An 18,444-nucleotide genomic window follows, 5' to 3' on the forward strand; every position below is an offset into this window, starting at 1 on the left:
CCCTGGGAGAGGGGAAGGGGATGAGAGCTACAGAGAGGGAAAGGAAACAGAAAGGAAGCCAGCATGAAAACTCAACATTGGTGGAGATTCCCTACCTACATGTTTTGTTCAAAATTATCTGTGAAGAAGAACACAAGGTCTTTCTCAAGGCCCTCTCTCACATCTGAAGACAAACTAACACAGTTTCCTTAGTGAAATATTTATGTGATAGAGACTGAGTCATTCAAAAGAAATGATTACAGTGGAAGAGAATGAGTTTAAGATTCAATTGTAAATTCCCCATCATCCTATCATCCAGCAGGTGGTGCCTGTAGAGATTAGATCAGTTTAGAAAAATAAAGATGGAGCACTTCATTGCATAGGTGAGCAGTATGTGAGTAAGTCGGCAATCCTGTAAGCACAGCCGATGGCCTCATGAGAGCCCAGCCAGGACGCACCTTAACAGTCCTGGCGCTCAGCGACTAGGATTCATCCGCTATTGCAAGCCTGTGGCCCAGCTTGCCCTGGGTGAAATACTGGGCATCTTCTCACCCTTTGGGCTCAGCATTTCCCCCTCTTTCCCAGCTTTTGTGTCAACGTGATTTCCCTTTCGTGCTTGCTCCCCACCTTTACTGAAGACCTGCTCTTAAGCCGTTCACCTAATTCCCCATCTGCTTCCTAAGTATGCCTTCTCCCAAAGGACTGATCTGGCCCCCGTATTCTCAAAGGACGCCTAAGATATTTGGTTTTCCCACACAACCAAGAGACTGCCTCAAGTCTAACAAAATATTGCTGTTTCTTAGGCAACCTCACCACCCCACCTTGTGGCAGCCCAGATAAGACAAACATTAGCAGTGCCCCCTTGAATACTATCAAATGGCTAACTGAGTTCCTAGGGGTCAAGACCACTGTCACGTTGGTTTGGATTAGCCAGAGACCCATCTTGTCCCAATTGACTTTTGCTATGTGCGCCACTGGGCCCACTTCTGAGGGTTATGACCACTAAATAGAAAGGCAAATGCTAATCAAAGAGTCTAGATTAAGTGAAGATCATATAAATTAGGATTTAAGGAAGAAGGTACTAGTTGTATGCGGGTGTTTATTTTTTAAAAGCTCAAAACGTTCATTTGCTTTATTATCCAATGTGTTTTGATTCACACAAATTCATGACTGGTGAACTTGAACAGAACAGCAATTCATGACCATTGATAAATCACAACCATTTATGAATTTTGTTGCAAATGATTTACTAGTAACAATATGGTTCCGCGGAGTTTAGAAATTGGTTTTTGTAATTACTCAGAGCAACTTCAGGTTTATTTCTGCCACAAGACTATTTTCACTTGTACTCCGAGATGCTTGCTGGGGTGGAATAGGAGGCAGAGGAGTATGACCATGCATTAGAAGCAATGCATGGGTGTGGACAGGCTGGATGCAAAAGTCAGTGGCCACAGGAGAAATGCTGAAGACTGACAGTTTGGAACATGCAGGCAAAGGACTTCCACTTGGTTGTGATGCTTTGGAGAAGGCCACTGAAGTAATAACAAAGATCCACCGACTCTGAAATTGCTTTCTTTCCTATAGGCAAACTTTAAGAGCTTCAGTTATCACGATGCTGTGGTAGATACCACTAATCAGTTATTAGGAGAAATTATTATTTGAAATTTTACCACCATGTGTAAAGAGAGCCCAAATGGAGTCACAGTATTCCCATCACAGCACTCCCTGCAAAGGCTTTATTAGATAATCTTTCTTTAATACCAAATTCCTTTTGAGGTCTCTAGAGGGCCTCTTCCTGATTTTGCCCTAGAGTAAGTAGCTCTTTCCAACTCTAAGCTAGAGAGCTCATTGATTTTAAACATTAGCTATAATTTCTGTTGTACCGTGTCACATCTTGCCTGCATAGCCTCATTTAATCTTCACAAAGCTGTAGGATCTAAATACTCCATTGTCCCCATTATGAAGATGAGAAAACTGAGGCTTAGAGAGATTAAGTAACTTGTGTATGGTTGTTCTGCTGCTAAGTGATGCTGACACTAAGCACTGAACGATCCTGTCTGCCTCCAAAGCCTGAACCTATAACCACAGTCCTCAGCTGCCTTTCTGTGGCCCTGAGAGTTCCAGTGGTGTTGGGACATGCTCTGATTGCAGAAGCTGATCGCATCCCAATAAGGGACCGACCTTGAGCTGCAGCTCGTAGCTCTGCGTGCACGGCAGACATCTTGGAAGGAAGAACATGAGCCAGCATGAGTACTTTGCTCACTTAAAAGGGCTGGGTAATGACTGAGGCAGTCCTGGGCTCTACTTGCCCGGGCTATGGGCCCGAGCCCAGTCCTGGGCTCGAGGAAGCCCAACAGGGCCAAGCATACTTAGAGGGAGGTTATTATGGTACCTATATTGCTACCCCCAAGAAAATCTGGGTGCACCAGAAACCCAACACTCAATTAGATACCTATTTGCTAACTTTCCGTTTCCCTCATTAGAATGTGAACTCCATGAATACAGTGATTTTGTTGTGTCCCAGGGATGGAGAACAGTGTCTTTCAGTGAATAGATAATCAGTCAATATTCTCAAGAAGTGAATCCTCGGTTCCCCTCAAGGGAAGGGGAACTTGAGTCAAGTCTTTTAGGCTAACATTTCAAAAAGAGCCTTTCAGCCACATACAAAACCACCCAGCGTAGAGAGAGTGATGGGTACCAGGAAGCATCTGAGTGGAGATGTGGGTTGGTGTCCAGACTGAGAACCAGATGTGGTAACGGGCCGGGCAGGGCACCAGATGGAGCAGCGCCCAAGGGGAGAGTCAGACCCCAGGTGAGCAGGCGGAACAGGGAGGAGACCGGAGGTCGCAGAAAGCCCCAGTGCCCCTCATAACCCCACATTCTGAATCCCCGGAGAAGAGAGAAGTTAACAGATCCCTCTGGATTTCACCTCATTCCCTGGGAGTGAATAGAGGGAAGGAGGTTACCAAAGAACTCAGTAATCACACGTGATAATTGATAGGTAGTGGGTACGCAGTAGACACCAGGCACTGCTCTGGGCATATCGTACGGGTGACTCATCGAATCCTCAGACCATCAACTGATTTAGAGAGAGGCTAAATCATCAGGGTTAGCCAGGGAGCAGCAGAGCCTGGATTTGAACCCAGGCTGACTGGCTCAAGGACCACTGCTCTTCATGATGAGGTCTCAGGATGGTAATGGCATCTATCCACACAGTCCCAGGAGGGTGCCTGAATCAGACAAGATAGTGCTGGCAATGTAGACTGATGCTGTCTCAATAATGAGTAGTGGATGAGAAAACAAGGATTTTATTCACACGATGAGAATTATGTTTTCCTCAAGTTCTCACACAAAGTGCTGAGGCCATGACTTCCCCGTAGGGTTTCTTTCCTTTTTGGAACACGATCCACAGAAACAATTACACGGGGTTCTTGGGACACCTGCCTGGGTCAGGGATGTGCCTTTGTTGAACTCATGAACACCCACAGTGTAACAGGTACCATTTTAGGCCAAGGGGACAGGGCCTTGGGGACACCCAAGGGGACACCCAGGAGAATTAGATGGTCTGGCCCTCAGTATCCTTTCGGGGCAGTGGGACAGTCCTACATCTCACACACGCTAACTCAGGGCAATTGAAAAGTGGCATGTTCGCAAAGACAACACCTTGTTTCTAAGAGGCTCCCATAACAGCAAAAATGGGGGGGGGAGTTAACTTAGAAACAAAAGAGTCTTGGGGCGCCTGGGTGGCTGTAGGTTAAGCGTCCAACTTCAGCTCAGGTCATGATCTCACTGTTCGTGAGTTCGAGCCCTGCCTCGGGCTCTGTGCTGACAGCTCGGATCCTGGAGCCTGCTTGGGATTCTGTGTCTCCCTCCCTCTCTGCCTCTCCCCCATTCACACTCTGTCTCTCAAAAATAAATAAACATTAAAAAGAGAGAGAGAGAGAGAGAGAGAGAGAGAAACAAAAAAGTCTTAACCAAAACCTGCCAGAAGGGCTTTTTTCTATCTTAAATATACACAAGGCCACACACACCCACACACAGCCCCACCTCACCCCACCCACACACACACTTGTACCACTACCCCCATCTACATACACAAAAGTTACTTTTCCTAATACCTATTTTAGCCTGAGAAAAAGAACCATACCTGGATAGATTTAGAAATCAGATTACCTGGTGGCAAATAAAAGAAAAAAATTCTCCTTATAGAAACACAAAGTTAAACTTCATAGTTCAGTAATGCATAGTTCAAATCAAAACCTGTTCGAACCACTGCGTTTCCTACGAGGCACTGCTCAGAATCCTCTGCCAGCTGGCTGGGGTGGGGTGCGTGTGTAAAAAACCGTAACGTTTCGGGAGTCGTCCCTGCACCAGGCATTTTTTCTCAGCATTGCGGGCTGCTTGCGCCGCGCGGCCTGGGCACCTGCGGGATCAGTCAGTTTGCACAAGCAGCTTCCCAGGCGGATGACGTAGCTCCCCTTCTGTTGTTCCCAAAGACCAACATCTGTCAGAGATCAGCATATGCATCCGCGTATTAAAGCGCTCACTGTTCTAAGGCCCTGCACTTAATTTTCCCTTGGGTAAACAGAGCCAATAATGGATAAATACTCAAGGATCAAATATCCTTAAACTATTGGAGAGAGCTGTGAGCACAGACTTTAATCCACATCAGAAGTGAGAAAAAAACAGAGCAAAAAAATATGACAGAGGCTCTCCACATCATGAGTGAGGGGCCTGGATGGGGTTTATGCCACTGGTCATGCAATGTCCTGGGAAGCATCTTGATGAATGCTGGTGGGGAAAGGGCGTTTAGGAGCTCTATGGTTGAGGGTATTTAAATGCATCAGAAAGTTAAATAGGGCATGATCCAAACAAACGATCTTTGCTTTCTTCAGAAAATAGCATAGGATGGTCTGACGTCCTCCGTCCTCTACATTAGGCCAATCCCACACTCTCTGTAACCATACACCAAAAAGATGTCTAGCAATGTCCTACTAATTGCATTTCGAGGCAAGTCCCAATAGGAAGATGAACTTTGGACAGGCTGACAGTCGTGGCCTTTGAGTCCACAGTTGGCCTTCTAATGGCTGAGCCAGCCCCACAGGGAAAACACACAGCTTGAGTTTATCTTTCAAGTATAAACTTCTGAGGATGAACACTTCAGACTCTCAGGAATTCTAGTCTCATACAAGGGCATGATGTATTTCATAATTTCTATACAACTCTCTTCATTTAAAAAAAATGCTCTAACCTTTGAGATAATTTTGCCTCAAAAGATGAGCTTATCCAAACTTTATCACCATATGCAGTCACACTATTATTTTCTGATTTGCTTTAAAAAAAAAAAAGACCACTCCACATTCCAGATTAGAAATTTTATTTTTGTTACTTCAAAAGGTTAGAGATGTTTTCTTGTTGCTTAAAGAAAGTCTATAAATCTATCTTGCCATGAACTGCTACTCATCATAGCCTTGTATGTATCTTACCTAATAAACCATCTGAGCCTACTTTTGAATTATCCGTATTCAGAAACCTCAAAAAGAGTTTAAATACATGGCTGGTGGCTATGGTGGTAAATTGCCAGTAGGAAAGCAGAAGGAGAAATTCCAGGTAAGATGTTCCTCAGAAACAGTCTGACACTATCCACAGAAGAGCCACACAGATGTCTGCACTGGATTGTTCTCTGTCTCCGAAACCCTGGCTATCCATGGGCAGCCCCCATAGGTCCTTTCTAGAAGCTGAGGCCTCTGCTCTTATTCAGCCTTGCCAGGATAGCACCTGAGGAACCTTCCAGGCAGACAAATCAAAATATTACCTGTACTTGAGTAGGAGAAGCAGGAAAGCATCAAAGGATTTGGTCTAACACAAACATGGGTTCCCAGCTCTCTCCTCTGTAAGAGTGAGCTGTTGGCATGACACCAAAAGAAAATGGGAAACACAGAAAGCAAAGCCTAAGAACTCCACTGCATTTGTTTTCCCATGGATAAAATAATATCTAAGTCTTGAGAAATCAGTGAAGGAATAACAACACATAGGTCCCATAAACAATAAATGAGCTGGATATGTAACCAACTATAGTAAAACTGCATTAGTAAAATTACTAATAGCCAACAAGACAGAGACAGCAATAAATAAATAAAATTGCCATCACTCTTCAAAACTCTTCGTTCTTATCACTTGTGTTTTTGCAAATGGGTCCTTTCCATGTAATGTAGTGAAGATAAACAGACAGACGTGCATGCGTGTGTAAGAGATAACAGCGATGGGACACTGTCATTTTTAAGCCCACTCAACAAAATTTCTCCTTCTCTAATAGCAATGCCCCATGGATTTGTTGATTTCCTTCCAGGAAAATTTATTTCTGTGCTTCCGTCTTCCTCAGAACCAGAGATCTTCTCACCCAAGTTCGCATGTATTTTCCCATGTAATATTCACAGTCCACAAGTTGGTTATTATTTTAGAATAAGCAAAGGAAAGGCTTAGCAAAGCTAGGAAAAATGTGTGTGCCCAGTGTGTAGAATTAGGCCTCTAACCCAGAGATATCTGGACCCTATGTCTCATGTCTTAACACATCCTGTTTTCCCTTCCAAAGGAATGGACTCCTGCCTTCTCATCACCAAGAGCCTCTTGTGTTTTTGTTTTGTTTTTAATTTTTTTCAATGTTTATTTGAGAGAGAGAGAGAGAGAGAGAGAGAGAGAGAGAGAGACAGAGACAGAGCTTGAGTGGGGGAGGGGCAGAGAAAGAGGGAGATACAGAATCCCAAGCAGGCTCCAGGCTCTGAGCTGTCAGCACAGAGCTCAACATGGGGCTTGAACCCACAAACCATGAGATCATGACCTGAGCTGAAGCTGGAGGCTTAACTGACTGAGCCACCAAGTGTCCCAAGAGCCTCTCGTTAATGTATTATTTCCCTCCCATCGGACCCAAGTTTTGATAGAATTTTGACCAGCAAGGAAATTTTAAGAATTAAATGACAACTAATTCCTCATTTGTAGTCCTAAAAAAATTGTTAAAATACAAGGGTCTGACCAACATAAGATGCTGAGCTGATACCATTTCAGTCAAAGGGTTTTCCGAAAGACATTCTTATTAGTCTATTCAACTCCTGGTGTTTAAATGTTTCATCTACATTGTTCGGCTTTTTGAAATATTAAAAAGAGCCGCCCTGAGGGCCTCTGGGGACCACTTGCCTCTAACCTGCCATCGGAAGACACACCAGATTCTGTTTTTAAATAACAGAAGCAGGAGATGTGACTGTTCTGTTTGTGGGAAAGCATTACCTTGAGTCAGAAATCCTTTCATACACCAGTCTAAATCCCTCCTGCTCCAGCGTAAACCCATTTCCTCCCCTGGCCTCAAGAGAAAGGGGAACAGCTGCTGAGCATCTTTTAACTCCCCTTGTGCCCCAGGCTGGTGTCTTTATTGTCCGCACCAGGCTGTGAGCCACATTGGGCACATTCTTGACGAACTGTACGTTTGTCGTCCCAACTCTCATTTCCCAGATACGTCACAGGTTCACTTGGTGGTGTGCAAGGAGGGACTGAGATTCTGGGGAGCCGGACAGTAAAGCTCCAGCTTGAGAAGTAACCCACAGTACTGCTAATATTCCTCATGAAGCACCAGGCTGGAGAAGGACGAAAATCTGATATCATGATAACTGAGACTAATATCTGTTCCTGCTTATTCCAGTTGCATTTAGGACTTCTGGAAATGCTTGCCTCGGGTCACAGTCCTATTACCAGCTGGGGTCAAAATACACCAGATGAAGGATTCATATTTCGATCTAATTCATTACGCTGATGGCTTTTACGAAGCATCTGGAATTGAGCATAGTAGGGGGGAACCCTAGAAAATCCATTTGGAATAACGAGAGAACTATTTTCTGTTGATCAGTCAAATCATGCCCAATCAGGGCTTGTTTCAATTCTTATCAATTCCACTTTTAATGTCCTACTGACAAATAAAAACATAGCTATAAAAATAACATTTTATCCTGCTCTTACAGAATCCTCGGGAAAACTCCAGAAAGGGATTTGATCTATCTCCCTACAGCTCAAATAATCCAAAATCGATGTTTTCCAGAAAAAAATCTTTTTCTCTTCTTGTGTTGCTTTGGATCTTCAGGTTTGAAACATCAAGTAATAGTTGTAACAATGCTGAGAATAAATTTCGATTCTTCATGCATCAACTTCCCAATTCTATTTGCTATCTCCCTAAGGAAAGCAAAACAAAACAAATACTCTCCAAATGCATACATTCTAATTTCTAGGAAAAAAGAAATAAATCACCCAGAGGTAACATCAGTGGCATTAGCTTCAGTCAACCCAGGTTCTTTAAAGTGAAGTTTCTGATAAGAGCTGTATATATCCAAAAAGAGAGAGAGAGAGAAACAAACAAAAAAGGTGCACTTTAGGGGCACCTGGGTGGCTCAGTCGGTTAAGCGTCTGACTTCGGCTCAGGTAATGATCTCACTATCCTGAATTCGAGCCCCACACTGGGCTCTGTGCTGACAGCTCAGAGCCTGGAGCCTGTTACGGATTCTGTGTCTCCCTCTCTGTCTCTGCCCCTCCCTCACTCACGCTCTGTCTTTCTCTCTCTCTCTTGAAAATAAATATACATTAAAAAAATGTTTTAAAGGTGCATCTTAAAAAAAGAAAAAAAAAAGAAGAGCCATATACATCCAAGAGCAACTGATAAGTCCATTCTTTTGTAAAGCTTTTGTTATTGTTGTTGTCTATTGGGGGGGGGGAGGGTAGAGACAGAGGGAGACAGAGAATCTTAAGCAGCCTCCATGCTGTCAGCATGAAGCCCAGTGTAGGGATGGAACTCGTGAACCCTGAGATCATGACCTGAACCAAAATCAAGAGTCAGATGCTTAACCGACTGAGCCAACCAGGTGCCCCTAAAAAGCTTTTTAGAACAAAGCTGTCCTTCATTCCACAACCTTAAATTTTTATGAATATTCTCAACCTTTTTTTTTTTTTTTGCCACTTTTTATTTCCCTTCGGCTTCTGAGCCTCCACAAAAGACTTCCTCTGGTCATTCTCTTTTAATTATTAGAATAAACATCAACTGCAAGAGATCTGCTGGAAATGGAAGCTGCAAGTGGCTTTCCTATTGAACAATGACTTCCTAAAAGCCAGGATTCAGAACGGAAATCGAGGGAACTTAACTGGACTGAACCTTCTACAAAACCTACACACCTTCCACAAACATTTTAAAGGGGTAACTTGCAAGTCTATTTACATTTCCAGGTCCATCTAATCACAAGAAGAAAGTTTCTTTTATGAGTGCTTTTACTGAAAATTAACAACTTCATTTCTGCCACCAAGCAAAATGAAGCAACGACAACGACCTTGGTCCATATATAATTTTATGATGCTACAATGAGGCAAGTCCCCGGGGACTTGAAATCAGAAACTATCCTTTCATGGCTATAGTGGACGGATTGGTGCCCGCCCTCCTCTCCCCTCCCTCCCCACTGCTCCAGTATATCCATGTCATATCCATGGAACCTATAAATGTTAACTTATTTGTAAAAAGAGTTTTGTAGACATACTTCTGAGGAAGTTAATGTAGATTATCTAGGTGGGCTCTAAATCCAACCACAAGTGTCTTTACAGGAGACATACAGAGGAAAGACACATGGATGGAAGAGAAGGTGGTCACGTGAAGAGAGAAGCAGAGAGATCAGACCTATGTACCCTAAGCCACCTGGAGGAGAAGATGATATGACCATGGAAGTAGAGATAGGAGTGATGTAGTCACAAGCCAAGAAACACTTGGAGCTACCAGCAGTGGGAAGAGGAAAGAAACTGAACCTCCCACAGAGCCTTCAGAAGAAACTCATCCCTGTTGATACTTGATTTCGGGCTTCCGACTTCCAGAACTGTGAGAGAATAAACTGCTGTTGTTTTAAGTCACCTAGTTTGTGGCAATTTGTTGCAGCAGCCACGGGAAATTAATAAAATGATTTTTTTTTTTAAACCGACCATCCTAATAACCAAACTTAATCATACAGCCAAATCTATACAAATTTGTCCATGAATCAGTAAATCGAATAGCTGGGAATAAAAAGATTCAACTACAGGGGCACCTGGGTGGATCTGTCGGTCGAGCGTCTGACTTGGGCTCAGGTCATGATCTCGCAGTTTGTGGGTTCGAGCCCCGCATCGGGCTCTGTGCTGACCACTTGCTCAGAGCCTGGAGCCTGCTTCGGATTCTGTGTCTCCTTCTCTCTCTGCCCCTCCCCTGCTCATGCTTCGTCTCACTCTGTTTCTCAAAAATAAATAAATGTAAAAAAAAAAATTAAAAAAAAAGATTGAACTACAGTTTTGTCATTCATAAAACAAGTATTTACTCAACTCTCATGTGCCAAGCTTCAGGGATAAAATTGTGAGTAAAAAATCAACATAGTCCTTGCCCTCCCAGACTTTACAGGCCAGCTGGGAGACACAGACACCCAGTGAACAATCACATAATCAGAGGGGAAACTCGGACTATGGGGAGTATTTCAGAGGGATGCCACATGGTTGGCTCTGTCATTACTGCACTTACTATATCCTTGTTGGGCGACTACACACTGGTTACTATCATTTGCACACTATGTCAACTGCCAAGCATCTTCACTAGTGCAGAGCAACTAACTGCCTTACACATTAGAAGTGCTCAAGTTTCTTGAAAGAATGGTCTCCACCCACTGTCTCCGAACTTCCCCCCTGCCACTCTGCAGGCTGCTCTCGAACTACTGTCTGTCTATGTGACTCTACAGAAACTGCTCTCTGGGACAAAGTGATAGGCACTTTTCTAGAGACAACGCAATGTCATAAAGACAGCGTGAGCTTTGATTTTCGTTCACACCCAAGTTCTACTTGACCAACGTGCATCTCTCCTTCTTTCAGGCTCAAGGGAGCCCTTCCTTTGGACTCCTCCTCCCTTTTCTGTCTCTGCTTCCTGCCCAGTTTTTCTCAGTCACTTTTAGGGGAATCTCTTCCTCCCATGCTTCCAATATAAGGTTCTCCAGGATTGTAGTCTTATTCTCACTTTCTCCTCTTCTATACATCCGCCTGGATTATTCAATCAATTCTGTGGCTTCAAATATGCCAAACACATGATAGTTTATATATACATAGATACACATACACATAAGCATGGTCATGTATATTATACATGCAGTATATATATAATATATATGAGCCATATACGTGCACATATTGTATATGCATAACATACGTGTGAATATCACCCACATCTGCATCCTGAACGCACATCCGTATATATCCATTTATCTCTAGATATTTTCACTGAGACATCTCACTATTGGTTCAAACTCAGCATCTCCATAGCTAAATTTCCCCCTAAACCTGCTTCTCCTCTTTTTCACCTACATGAAGGAATGTGTCACCTTCAGCTTCCCACCTAGTCATCCGAGCCAGAAGCCCGAAGACCATTCTATACGTCTCTTCCTTCACATCACATCCAGTTACCAAGTCTTAATCCTTCTACTTCCAAGTTTTCCTGACATGCATCTTATCTCCTTTCCCTGCCCCTGTCTTCCTTCAAACTCCTATTATTTTTCTCACATGGATCCCTGAAACGGCCCCTTAAGGCACTCCCTTGCTCCCAGCCCCTTCTTATAATGCCCATCACAAACTATCACCCTCCAGTCCCTCTCCACCAGGGCCAGGGTAATCATTTGTAAATGCAAATATGATTTGCCACCAAATGTGACTCACCCCCACTCCCAGCTGAAACTCTCCTGGGGTTACTATTAACCTTCCTCACAAAAGTTCAACATTTTATCAGAGCATATAAGGCACTTACAGTGTACTAAAGAGATGTTAGTTTTACTACATTTTTTCATTTCCCTATATATTTATAACTAATAGTCAGGGAGGTTTTAATGTTTAACAAAAAAAATTTAAAGGTCATAGAACAATCATAATTTCTTCCCATTGATTATTAACACTGCTTTGTATGACTTCAGCTCACACATTCTATAGACCTGCACAAAGCAAGGACTGCCTACATATATCACTGACTTGACCAGGCTTGCTTTTTCTTGATAATTAAGTAACAGCCACTAATGACTTGAATACTTAGGCAATACAAAATATGTGATAACAAATACAGAAAATTAAAAAAAATTATAATGTTCAATAATGTGTTCAATAATCCCATGTTCTTTATCCGAGTAGCCAATCACAGAATTTAAAAATGTTAGGAAACAGACAGTCATTGTCCAGCTCCTGTAGAATTCTGAAGGTTCGATAAGAAGGCTGAGGGCATTTCCAGTATCTTCCCTAGCTACTAAAAGTAAAGCTACTCTGTCAATGAGTAAATGAGATTAGGCCGAGACCTTGCTTAGACAAGTTGGAAATCCTTTTGCAGTTAGCTCCCTCCCCCCAAAACAAACCTGGAGCATGTATAGAAGCTAAAGAGAAGTGTGGTTCCGGGGCCAGAAACGACAGGAACCACCACAAGAAAAGACCCTGGTGACCTCTTGCTGAAACCACGGGTTGTCTTCAGCCCATACGTATGGGACCCGAGCAAGATGCAGTGGTGTGAAATGGATGCATTGGAGGAAATCACTTAATTTTCCGTTTCTTCACTTCATATTGGCTTGGTGTAATCATTGTCCGTCCAGTACCTAGAAATGGGGAAAAACAGCCCAAAGCACCAGTACGGATGTCCTTGGATATTAGGACAGTTGAAGAACCCTGCATTTTGGAACAGTTAATAAAAGTGGTAGTGGGTACCCACCAAGGAGATGCCCTCAGGCACCTCATTCTCCAATCCCTTTTCATCCAAACCAGCATGGCTGGTGGAACACCACCCAAGGAGGCTACCTTTTCCTAGTGCTGCGTCTTCCTAATAAGTGTGGAAAGGTGAAATCCTGCCCAAGAGAGTTACTCAGTTTAGTGGCAGTACCAGGAATCATCAGTAGTGGATTCGGGGTATTTGGGCCTCTCCTCCTTGGGGCTCATCCTAGCCCTTCTCTTTAAGCTCAACAGAACTGATACAGTTTAGAGAATGGACTTGAGTTCCTTCCCCACGCATGTTTTCTTTCTGGCTGAGCACCTGACACTGTAGGGAATATCATAAAACCAAATAGTTCAGACGACAAAGAAACTAAACATATACTACTGAAGCAAAAATCAATCAATCTGCTTGCTTGATTTACTATATTGTAACATATAGTAAAGAGAAAAGGGAAAGATTCTAAAATCTTACAGAGGGAAATAATAGAAACAAAAGAACAAGGTTTATATATAGTACATTTACCAACAGCAATTCTGGATGCATAATACAGTAATATTTTACTCTATTAAGGGAAAATAATGTTTCCCAGAACTCGATATCAAGCTGGTTAAAATGTGAGGATATAATAAAAATATTCAATGACCTAACAGGGCTCAGAAGATTTTCACAAAGATCCACCTTGTGGAGAAAGTATTCAAATAATATGGAGAGGAAAATGTGGTATATATTTCATGAGTTATGGATTGTTAAAGAAGTATCTTATGGAGTCTATTGTTTATCCGAAAGAAGAGGCACAACAACAAGTAAGAACCAAAGTAACAAAAGAAAGTACATCCACTAACCTGTAAATAAAATTCTAGGTAATATCATTATGATGTGGCATTGGAGGAGACAGTTTCAGGTTATCTTTTTGAACTTGATGGGCCTAAGAATTCAATAAAAGTGATTAAAATTGAATATGAATTTGAGTCAAGAATTTGTACCCTAAGGACAAAATTGGAAGGTGTAAAACCTATAGAAGAACACTTGAACATGTGTTTTATGGAAAACATAAAAAATAGAGAGAGAGAAAAGAAAAATAGAGAGAAAAAGAGTAAAGGGAAAATACATAATGAGATGAAAAAAAATCAGTCCAAATATAAAGTAATTACAATAAATGCGAAGGAGTTCAACTTACCAATTAAGAGACAGTAATTCCAGACTGGCTTAAAAAAATAAAACCCAACAATATATTGTCTAAAAATGACACATTTAAAGCAAAAGACACAGAGACGCTGAAAATAAAAGTAAGTAAAAAGATTGGCCAGGCAAATACAGATCAAAAGATACCTACAGGAGCAATCCTGACACATGATACAATGGTGAGAGATGAAGGTGAATTTTATATACTGGTAAAAGGAACAATAAAAAAAGAATATAGATCATCATAAACATACATGGACCTAACAACACAGCCCCAAAATAGAAAAAAAAAAAAAAGCTGACAGAACTTCAGGGAGAAAAATCAGCAATTACAGCTAATGATTTTAGCATTGTCCCTCTCACAAACTAATGAATCAAGTGACCAGAAGTTAAATTGAGATGCCAAAAATATGAACAATATAATTAATAAGTTTTCTTTCTGTCCCTCTCCTGCTCACACTCTCTCTCTCTCAAAAATAAATAAACTTAAAAATAAATAAATAGGGGCGCCTGGGTGGCTTGGTCGGTTAAGCGTCCGACTTCGGCTCAGGTCATGATCTCACGGTCCGTGAGTTCAAGCCCCGCGTCGGGCTCTCTGCTGACAGCTCAGAGCCTGGAGCCTGTTTCAGATTCTGTGTCTCCCTCTCTCTCTGCTCCTCACCTGTTCATGCTCTGTCTCTCTCTGTCTCAAAAATAAATAAACGTTAAAAAAAATTTTTTTTAAATAAATAAATAAATAAATAAATAAATTCAGGCCTAAGTAAATTCCAAATGATAAGTAATAATTTGCTTTCTTTCTTATAATAAAATTATATTAGGAATAAAATAATATTTATAAATAAAAATTTTTAGAAAGTAAATAAAATATATCTAAACAATCCTTGCAACGAAATGGAAACCACATAGGAAATTAAGAATTCAGAGAGGTTTCCATCACTGACAATCACCTTTTTATATAATCTGAGAGTAAACTGAATTTATCAGGTCACAACTACTTTACGGAACTAGTTGAAGTGGCCAAAAGCTATGACAGTCTCCTTTTAGTGGGGATGATATCTGAAGGATACACCCTCCTACCATTTTACTTGGAAAAAGATCAGACCAGTGTGGTAAATAGATACATTGTAATCTTCTTCCCACAAGAACTTTTAGGACCTTTCCCTTTCTCTGGGTTTTTGTTTTTCTGTTTTTTTTCAATACGATATTCCAGATAAGCTATAGCCCTTCAGGGCTTTTTTTTTTTTTCTTTAAAGATTAATTAATTAATTAGTTTATTTAGCACAAACAGAGAAGGGGCAGAGAAAGAGGGAGAGACAGAATCTCAAGCATGCTCCACACTGCCAGCTTGAAGCCTAATGTGGGGCTCAATCTCACAAACCATGAGTTTATGACTTGAGCCGACATCAAGAGTTGGACCCTTAACCTACTGAGCCATCCAGGCGCCCCATCCTGCAGTTTTTATAGTAAGTTAATAACGGCAAGTAAAAACCAGTTTTATAAAAATCAACAACAAAGATGCATGCAATACTTGAGGATTTGGTCACATGTAAAACTCACAAGGACATTTTTATTCTTTGTGTAGAGAATGAAAAGAAAAAATGTATAAAAGGAACATTTAGAAAGAAAGCCACGAGAAGAGAATTCTTAAGAAATGGAGGGAGGAATGGAAGGTGGGCAGCCTACAGAAATAATTAATACCTTGGAGATGGAAGGAGCCACAGGGCAGGAAGCACTGAAATAATAGCACATAAAGCATGCTAGGTAGGGAATGTTATATAATTCCCAATATTACTTTTAAAACAAAAGCTAAAAGAAACCCTAAATAGAATAAAATCCAAGTGAGACCTGTGATTATTCATTCATCCTTCTCACCTTCCTTCCTTCTTTCCTACCCCTCCCCCACTTTTTGGACATAGGAGGTTTGTACATTCAGAGTCTCCTATGAAGCGAAGGTCATTTTTCTTACCCTCATGTTAGTTTTCTAAGGGGTAGATTTAACTGCAAAATACAGTTTAAAACCGTAGACTTGCCTCTGTCTCCTGCAAATCCAAAATGGAGTTTATTTGTATCCTTAGTTTTGATTTGAGATTTTGGCTTCCTGAATCTGAACCTAGAGTACCACTTACGGCTTACCAAACCAGATAAATGGTTTCATTAGTATCTTGGTTTCATTAGTATCATTAAAAGCAAAGCAAAGACTGGAGACATGTGTAATTTCTTGAAAGGCAGTCAGCAGGCTAATTCTGTGACAGCCACACACAAGTATACACTAGGCCCTGCTGTTATTTCCTTCTCCAATAAATACCCGCTGAGAACCATAAATGACCCATATTTTAGTTTGAATGAGTATGTGTAATTTTTTCAAAGGCTCATAGGAGTAGCAGAAAGAGCTCAACTTGTCTCTGAAAGGAACAATTACCCAGAGTTAACCTTCTTAATGTATTGTAGACTGTTGGACCCAAATATCACCAGGACTTATGAGCTCTGTTGGAATCATTTCTATTTCCAGATTGTAGTGACTCTATCTTGAACTATAGGTGCCATACCATAACTGGGACACCTTCCTGGTGGCTTGAATGAGTTGTGTTTTTTTGTAACACTTAATGACCAGGAAGCTATTTCAGTACAGGACTATGGGGAAAAAAGTGATTTAGTGTTGTTTTAAATATAAATATATACATTAATATAATAAGTACACAAATATAAATATATGTGATTTCTTTCTCCCTCACCCAACCTGTCCAAGAAGCCCTACTAGCTATCTACTCTTCGAGGGTTATTTGAACTCTTAAAAAATTATGTGAGAGAAAAGTCCTTCCCAACTTAACAAAATGATCTGTGGATGATGGTTATTTGTGATTATCTGTAGAGACCATGTCCTGGGCTGTCCTAGATCAAGGAAAGCAAACGCTTTCAAACACTATCCCTAGAGTGACCTAGAATTCCAAATACAAACAGCTACTCTCTCTCTCTTTTTCAAAGAAAGAAGGTGGGTTTTTCCCCACTCGCTCCCCTTTCCCAAAGAAAGCAGACAGGCAGGAAGATCCAGGATGTGTATTTAAGATTTTAAGATTTTAGTAACCAAAGTCAAAGCAGGAAGTATGCCCTGAGTTACTTCACAGAAGAGCCAGCCACTTGGGTCTCCGTAGAACACATTCACCCTGAGCACGGGAGAACTGAGATGTGGAACCATTGCTTGTCCTGATGGTGAGCAGGGAGCACAGCACAACGAGGCACTGTCCTTCTTAGTTCTGTCTCATCCACAAGGGCAGCCATTTTAATCAGTACCAGACCCAGAAAAGGTCTCACTGGGGGAAAACTCTCTGGATACCATAGAGCAAGTCAAATGAACCAATCCAGGAGTTGGCTCTTCTTGCTGTCATAAATTACTCTCCATTCAACGACAAGGGGCTATTCCCAGTTGCATGCTACTCCCAAGTGAAACTTTTTATTGCTCTTGAAAAGAGACGAAGGAAAGCATACACTTACCCCCTCGCTAAAGGATGCTTCATGTCCAAGATTACTTGCCATGTGCATTTTCTCCTGACGCAGAGCAGGATGTGGTCAGTCTAATATTGACAGTTATATAATCAGTGATCTCAAAAACAGTCTTTACACATTCCCAAAGAAGACGGGAGCCCATGCCCTCCTCTGACCATACAAGAGACAATTATCTGTCATGTCAATGAAACCGTCCTGCTTTAATTTAGAAGACACACATGGAATCTATCCCCCTATTGTGCTGTAGCTCATTTCAGAATTGTATTCATTCTGCCATGACTTGTCTTAAACTTCTCCCTTTCTTTGAATCCCCCTTTACGCTGGACTCATAGGTTGTTTCCCCCTTAAGACAGTCTATTACCCCTTTCCCTTTTCCCCAAGCCATTAAAATTGTGTTATTTTCTTAATATATTCACATATATTTGGCATGTAATAAAACCCCACTGAATCGTCCTTGGAATGAGTTATGTGCAGTCTGGTGCAGCTTTACATTCTCAGTTGCCAGCACTGCCTGTGATTTGAAAAGGAAGTCCATAACGCAGAAGGATTTCAAGGCCAGATCTTACGTTAAATTAAAGGAAAGAGTATGACAAGGCATTTCTCACCAAGGTGCACCACAGGAAGAATGGAAGCCTGCTCTAGTTTTGGAAAATCATAGGGAAAATATGATAGGAGAAGCCAGGCTGATCCGGGGCAAGTTCCACCCGCGTGCACCGTTGCTGTTCTCTCACTGAAACATGGAAGAAGACAAATGGATATTCTTTGTAAATTTCAGGGCTTTTTCATTTGAAAATGTTATCTTAATACTTACATTGCTCAACGCACTTGATAAAGTGACTATGAAAACGGTCTCTTATTTAATTCTTTTAATGTGGCAAGACAACCCCAAAAAATACTTTTCTGAATTTGAACATCTCGAATTCCCATTAACAAGAGACAAACAGGCAAAAGAATTTAGAGTTCTTAGCTTTTATTATTTGAAATCAGCCACTTGGCTTGGTTTGTACACAGTAGTAGAG

Source organism: Panthera uncia, chromosome F2 (assembly GCF_023721935.1).
Source record: "Panthera uncia isolate 11264 chromosome F2, Puncia_PCG_1.0, whole genome shotgun sequence".
In the NCBI taxonomy this organism is placed as follows: domain Eukaryota; kingdom Metazoa; phylum Chordata; class Mammalia; order Carnivora; family Felidae; genus Panthera; species Panthera uncia.